Genomic DNA, 7165 nt, shown 5'->3' with positions numbered 1-7165 from the left:
CTGTATTGTGTTTGTCTGGTGTTTGTCTGGTGTTTCTAACAAAAAAAGCTACAAAACAGACAGAAGATATTAGAAACATCAACCAAGCAGAACACAGCAAACTCCAAGACCAATAAACACAGACCAAGACTCCCAACCAATCAGGATGAAGAAAAAACCATTCTGGCACAGTGTAGGCTAGCACCAAATTTAAAACAGAAACGGCTGTGAAAGTTTGACTCACAGACGAACACTATACAGAAGCCTGATGATGGCAGATGAGATTCTGCTGAAACGTTGCTACAACTTTAAAAGCACAACTATAATGACGTGGGAAAATACTCGAACAAAGCTGAATACCATACATGTAAGTACCCGCGAAAACTTAAGGTTATATATTAATTAAACACACACACACACACACCCCACAGGATTGAACTCTAGAGTTCTTGGTCCTCTGAGCTTGGTTGTTTGCTTGCAAACATTTCATTGCCTCATCAGTGCATGCTTCCAAGAATCCATAAAAATCACATGAATGTTTAATATATGAGATTTATGACTGGAAGATGTTCTTCAAAACTCAATCCATATGTGGAAATAGATTATCTACTTATAATTGCCAAGCAGAATAAACTCAACGTCCATCTGGTGACTACCACTCACTCACAACTCCAATTTTAAAGAGAAACAGTTTTCATAAGATTGGGATTACAGTTAAATATGATTAGGTTGGCCAAACTGTTGCCTTTTATGACATGAATCCAGTCCTACTCCATTCTTACAATAATATAAGCCAAACATTTTTTTTCATTATCTACATTATTGTTATTTAAAGTGACCAATACTATATGGAATTAGTGAAATTATATAATGGATCATTTAGGTATGATTTCACTTCTCTTATTTACTAGATACCACTGTATCTAATAAATAGGGAGATCATAACACTTCTTGCTGGCTGATTATGAAATTGAATTATGAATGGCATGAACCTAAGTCCCTATACTTAGAAAAGGGAGATAAATATCCCATGTTTCTGATCATGTTCTTCTTGGTAGAAAAATTAATGTGTGAAAGTTTAGTAGTCTAGAGGCTGAGGTACAAATCTGGAAGTCCCCAGTTAATAATTCCTATCTGCCATGATCTCACTATATGGCATCCAGAGTATAATTTTCATTTTCAACCTATCTTCCCCTAAAATATAGGAAGGATAATTCCTGATTTATTTTGTTTACAGGGTTTTTGTAAAGGCTATAAGGAAGTATACACATGGTGTATTTAGAAGGTTTACAACAGTGCTAGATGCCATTTCAAAAAAGCATGCCTATTTCGTTTGTTAGTTCAAAGTTTGAAGAAGACCTTCTGGAATTTTTCTCTGACCTCTAGTTAATTGATTCTGAAATCATTCCTTCAGCAGTTGGTGATTACTTCACTACAGTTGGAGATAGATCTGGTCCCATTAGAGTCAGGAGAATAATGAGAAGCAGAGATTGAATTTGGATGAGGGAATAAACAATTTCTTGCTACAGAGGGATCTCTGCTCCCCAACAGCAAAACCTGAGCTGCCTGGCCCGGGGCTACCAGCTCTGATACAGGCAGGGAAAAGCAGCCTATGCTCCTTGACATCATTTCTGTGGGAGCTTGTATGACAAATTAAGCTTTCAAGGCTCAGAGGTATTAGCTGGTGCAGCTATATAAACAGGTTACAGTACATTATCTAATATGAATTGCAGAAAAATTTATTGCTTTACTGTAACAAGATTAAGAAAGTGGCTTGACCCATCCCTATGACCTATTTGCATTGGCATGACTAGTAATAGACTTTTTAAAGTAGCCTGTAAATAAAATTTATATTAATAAAATAACAGCCATGACAAAGAAGCTATTACTTAACAATGAATGAGGCCGGCTTGAGAAATGAACACAATAGAACAATTAACGTCTTTGGCTTGCCAAGGCAAAATTATGAATGGCTAGAATGAATCATACATTAGCTTCTAGGAATAAAGTACCATCAAGATAAATGAGCTCTGTTTATGGGCTGGCAGTTTTTAATCATTTGAAGTTTTCAGCAAACCAACTGCTCCATGTTTGGATGTGAAATCAGTTCACATAAGAGATTGTCTTCTCTTGCTCATCAAAGAATGGCAGAGCGACTAGTTATATTTCTTGCCACAAAACACATTTTCTTTCATCCAGACAAAGAATAAAAACACTCAGGCTCAAGAGTCTTCCCCACTGCTAAGTAGAAAGGTTTTCCATCTAGCCTTGAGCTGGTAGAAAATGATATAGGCATAGCATTCTGGCTCGAGGGCATGTGCTGTGGATGGTTCGTGGCTCTCTTCAGAGTACTTTATGAGGAGGTCGTTATCTGTCCCCACATACGCAGGTAGTACCTCTTGAAGTCGGGTGTAGGTTCCATGCTGTGCATTAGAGTTGTCTTGTGGTTGTGGCAAGAACTCTTTTGCCTGTGGATTGAGTGTGGCAATTGTGGTTGGTTGCATGTCTAATTGTTGAGAAGTCGTTGTAATCACTGGTGAGCTAAGTTGCTTGCCCAGCAGGCCATGAGACGTTGGGGTAGGTTTGCTGATTCTGGAAAGAGAATCTCAGACTTTAGGTTGTACAACATCAGTTGGGGAAGGTTTGCTGTTGGTGTGAAGTGAATCTCGTATTTTAGGTCTTACAACGTCAGTCTTGTGACTGGCATCTGGAGGCTGTGGTTGAGATTCTCCCCTTCGATCCCCTGGTTTTGGTAGACTGCTAACTAACCTTGCCGGTTCCACCTGCTCATTTCGTAGTGAGTGCTGCTCATCCATGTAGGCCTTGACCCGTGTGTCTGGGCTCTCTTCTCCCAACTCTTCGAGGTCGAAGTTGAAGGAGGCATTGTTGGCCACCTTCCGCAATGCTGTGACCCCCGCTATTTTTGCTGCTGTGTCTCTTTGTCGTTTGAGCAACTCCACTTGGGCCTGAGTTTCGGCTATTTCTGCCTGTTGGTTGGCCATTTCTGCCTTCTGCCATGTCACCTCCATCGTGATACATAAATCTGCCTCTGCTACCACCACTTCTATCTCAGCTTCTGCAGCTCGGTTGGTGTAACTTGCTGCTTTGGAGGCTTTAGATGTGACACTGTGATGGGAGGATGCTCTGGAAGGATGGTGAGAGCCAGCAATAGAGATTTGCTGTGAGATGCTGGAGCCTGCTTGAGATCTAGCAGGCTTGGGGTGGAGGGAGGAGGCTTTCTTCGAATGGTAGGAAGAAGCTGCTTGTGATTGAACACCTATGTCAGATGTTGCCCTCTCCCTTGATACGTGTTCCCTCTGTAGCGCATTTTAGAGCACAGCCTGGAGGGAGTTTTTTCCTTCCTGAATGCAGTCTTCGTGTTCTTTGTTCGCCCCCTCGAAGCAATGAATGTGTTCTTGGAGCTCTGGGTCTTCCAGGCTCTACTGTATGTATTTAAGCTTACTTTCACTGTCTCTCCACCCTGCGAGATGCTCCTCTATCTTCTTCTGCATTAGGAGGAGGCTCTCGAGTGGCAACTTGCTTTTGGGAGTATCGCAGATCCTTACCAGCTCTTTCTATGAGTCTGCATGATAGCAATACTGTCCCTATCCTCTCTGAAGTGTGCCACCATGGGTGGGGTAAGCTTCCTGTGCCATCTGAGGTCATAGGCTTTCTGAGGTATTGCCATTTCTTCAGAGGTTTGGATATCTGAATGAGGGTTTTGGGAACCAGGCTCCACGTTTACTTCGAGGGTGGGTGGAGGGTTCGAGTACTCTGGTACATCAGAGACATCTGTCATGGCTGAAGAACTTGCCATGTTTCAAATTGGCAAAAGGAGAATTTGGAAAATGTAGTGGTTTTCCATTTTGTCCACTAGGGTGCGCTGCAAGCAGGTATCTGAATGTAGACACTTCTGTGAATTTCAGTACTTGACCACGTAGTTGGCACTGCAACCTTGTGGCTAAATTGAGAAATTTCAGTAAATTTCAATGGTTGACCACTAGAGATGTGCATTGCCAAACTGGGCAACGCTAGCACAATACACAATTTGGCTGCTATAGGGTGCGTTGCGAAGTCTGGGAGATGTTGGCGCAGAGCACAAATTTTCCTGTTAGTGTTGCTTGCTACACAAGTTGGCTGGTATAGGGTGCGTTGCGAAGTCGGGAAGATGTTGGTGCAGAGCACAAATTTGCCTGTTTGTGATACTTGCTAGACCTGGAAGACACTGTTGCTAAGCACAGGTTGGCCTGCAGGTGGTGCTGGACCCTTGGATTAAGTTACCAGGGGTTGCCACAAGCTAGTAGATAAAATAGAATTTTCCTATGAAATTCATTGTTTGAATAGTGGTTAAAATTAGGAAACTTCCTGTAAATTCATTACTTGCCACGAGGTGGAGCTAGACCCTTGAGTTGGATGGCAGGGTTGTTAGAAGCTTAAAAAAAATTGGGGGGGGATTTTCTACTTGACCACCAGATGGTGCTGTAGGCTATTACTTGATGGTAGCCAATTAGTCTGATAGGGGAACTGCCTGGTAGGTACCTATGCTGAGGCAATGCAAGGGCAGTTATGATTAAGTAAGTTCTCTTTGCTGGCAATGCAAACTGATATCCTTTAATTTTCATTAAATAAAGGAGAAGAGAAAGAAAACTTCTCGGCTTGTAAGCAGACAGGAAACCAAATTGCAATTCCTTTGTTCAAATAGCCTGCATGGATCAGACTAGTGTCTTCAGGGGGAGGGGGAAATGTGCTCTGTTGCTGTGGAAATTGCTCTTCACTAATGACTTATAAACCCCAATAAATTGGTGAGAGGCCTCTTAGATTGCTTACTTCCTGTTGCAAGAAGGATCAGAAAGGGAAGAAAAAGAAAAAAGCAAACCCTCTCCAGCCATTGAAAAATGTAGCTTCAGTTTCTTGTTTTTTAAACCACAAGAAGAGATTACCTTGACTCTTTTCATCTGCATTTGAAAAAGAGTTTGTAGGTAGTAACTGGAGGGAGACAGGGATAGATGGGGAATACCTGGCCCCTCCCTTTGTTTTGCAAATCAGTTCTTTTTGCGCTAGCAGAGATGTAACCTGAGATAGAGAAGCTTCTCTTGCTGAATAGAGGGGGGGAATTTTGGCCCCTTCCTGCAATCCAAACAGGCTTTAAAGTGTGTGGCTTGGAGAGAGAGGGGGGGGGGAGGGAGGGAGGGAGAGAGAGAGAGATACAAATAGATTAGCATTGCACATTCACTCCTGGCTTCAATACTCCTTTGCTTTGTCACAAGAATTCAAATTGCTCTTAATCTTCATAGGGAATCCGATATAGCAGTAATTCTTTACTTCTAAGCATCCAAATTAACTGTCTTTATACTGAGGGAATCCAGATCATCATTTTACTGTTCTGCGCTGCAATTACTAGCTGAATATCAGGCAGACAGATAACTCCACAAAGCATCCATACAAAGTATTTTTATTGGTTCATCAGGCATCCTCAATATAACTCATGGTTACATCAAGATTCATCTCAATGTCCAAATCTTTGCATATCTTACTTTATGGTGTAAAATGATGGTAATCTTTCATCCCTTTCATTCCATATGGAATGAGCAAGGGGTAGAGATGCAGGTGTGCTACTGAGGTCCAGGTGAGAGTGAAGAGACCTCCCATCAACCCAACAAAGGGTCAATTCAGTGACCAATCAGGATTACAGATGTGGCCACATGACATGGACTACATTTCCCAAGATGCATTAAACTACATTTACCATGATGCATTCCCTTAAGGGGACAGCTCTCAATTCCTAACTAACTATGCCAATTCCCATTAACTATAACTAGCTGTACAGCATATCCCCACTGCTGAGTAGAAGGGTTTTCCATCTAGCCTTGAGCTGGTAGAAAATGATATGCTGTCTAGCTAGTTATAGGCTTGAAATTTGCTGTACCCATTCCTTCTTTTTATCTTGTCTCTACCAAGTCTGTTTACTATCATTTAAGTCCTTCTAGCCCAGCTAATGGATGATACAGCCATACATACATTTTGCACACCATGAGATTACATGGAATTGGAATGGGGTGGGATCACCTTTCAGTTTCACATACAGAGTATATGTCTCACATATGAGTGGGGATATAAGCATACAGGGGTGGGATTCTACCAGTTCGCACCTATTCGCTAGAACCGGTTGTTAACATTCTAAGCAGTTCAGAGAACCGGTTGTTAGAAGAAATTACTGGGCTAATCCTGTAAGGAAGGCAGGAAGGAAACATTCTGGTGTTGCTTACAGAAACTGCCTCTCCATTAACCCTTATTACATTCTTGGCAGAACTAGACTTCCTGTCTCAGGAACTTCTTTGGAGTTTTTTCCCCCTCCTTTGTTGGTACTTTGCTTGTGTGGAATGATTATTTAAAGTTACAATGGCACTGAAAAAAGTGACTTTTGACTGTTTTTCACACTTATGACTTTTGCAGCATCCCCATAGTCATGAGAGACCACGCGAGATGTGTGCCACGATGTGAGTGATGTTGAGTTGGCCATGCCCAGACAGTCACATGACCACCAAGCCATGCCCACCAACTAAGCCACGCCCACACAACTGGTTGTTAAAAAATTTAAATCCCACCCCTGTAAGCATGCTATCACAATACAACACTATACAGCAATAGCACATACTGGTATATGCACTCTCTAAGCCAGTGATGGCAAACCTTTTTGTTGTGATGTGCCAATAGTGCGCATGTGCCAGCATCCACAATGCAATGCACCCCCCGCGTGTATGCGCATGCAACACCCCCGCCCCACTCCTTTATCTGCACTGTGTATGTGCGTGCCTCCCAGCTGATTTTCAGCCCAATTGAGGCCGTTTTTGCCCTCCTGGAGGCTTGAGGGAAGCCTCTGCAGCCTCGGGAGGCCGAAAAACGGTCCTTCCGGAAATACCAGAAGTGCCCATTTTCAGCCTCTGGAGGCCCTCTGGAGCCTGGGGGAGGCCGTTTTCACCCTCCAGAAGTTCAAGGGAAGCCTCTGGAGGCTGAAAATGGACCTGTTTTGGCACTTTTGGTATTTCTGGAAGGCCTATTTTTCGGCCTCCCGAGGCAACAGAGGCTTCCCTCGAGCCTCCGGGAGAGTGAAAACAGCCTCAAACAGGCCGAAAATCAGATGGGTGGTGCACGCATGCACAGTGCAGGTAAGTTTGGCTGGGGCTCA

The sequence above is a fragment of the Pseudonaja textilis genome, chromosome 1 (assembly GCF_049901715.1).
Source record: "Pseudonaja textilis isolate UNSWEBS1 chromosome 1, rPseTex1.2, whole genome shotgun sequence".
NCBI classification, from domain to species: domain Eukaryota; kingdom Metazoa; phylum Chordata; class Lepidosauria; order Squamata; family Elapidae; genus Pseudonaja; species Pseudonaja textilis.
The sequence above is the reverse complement of the archived record's forward strand: the minus strand, read 5'-3'. Positions refer to the sequence as shown.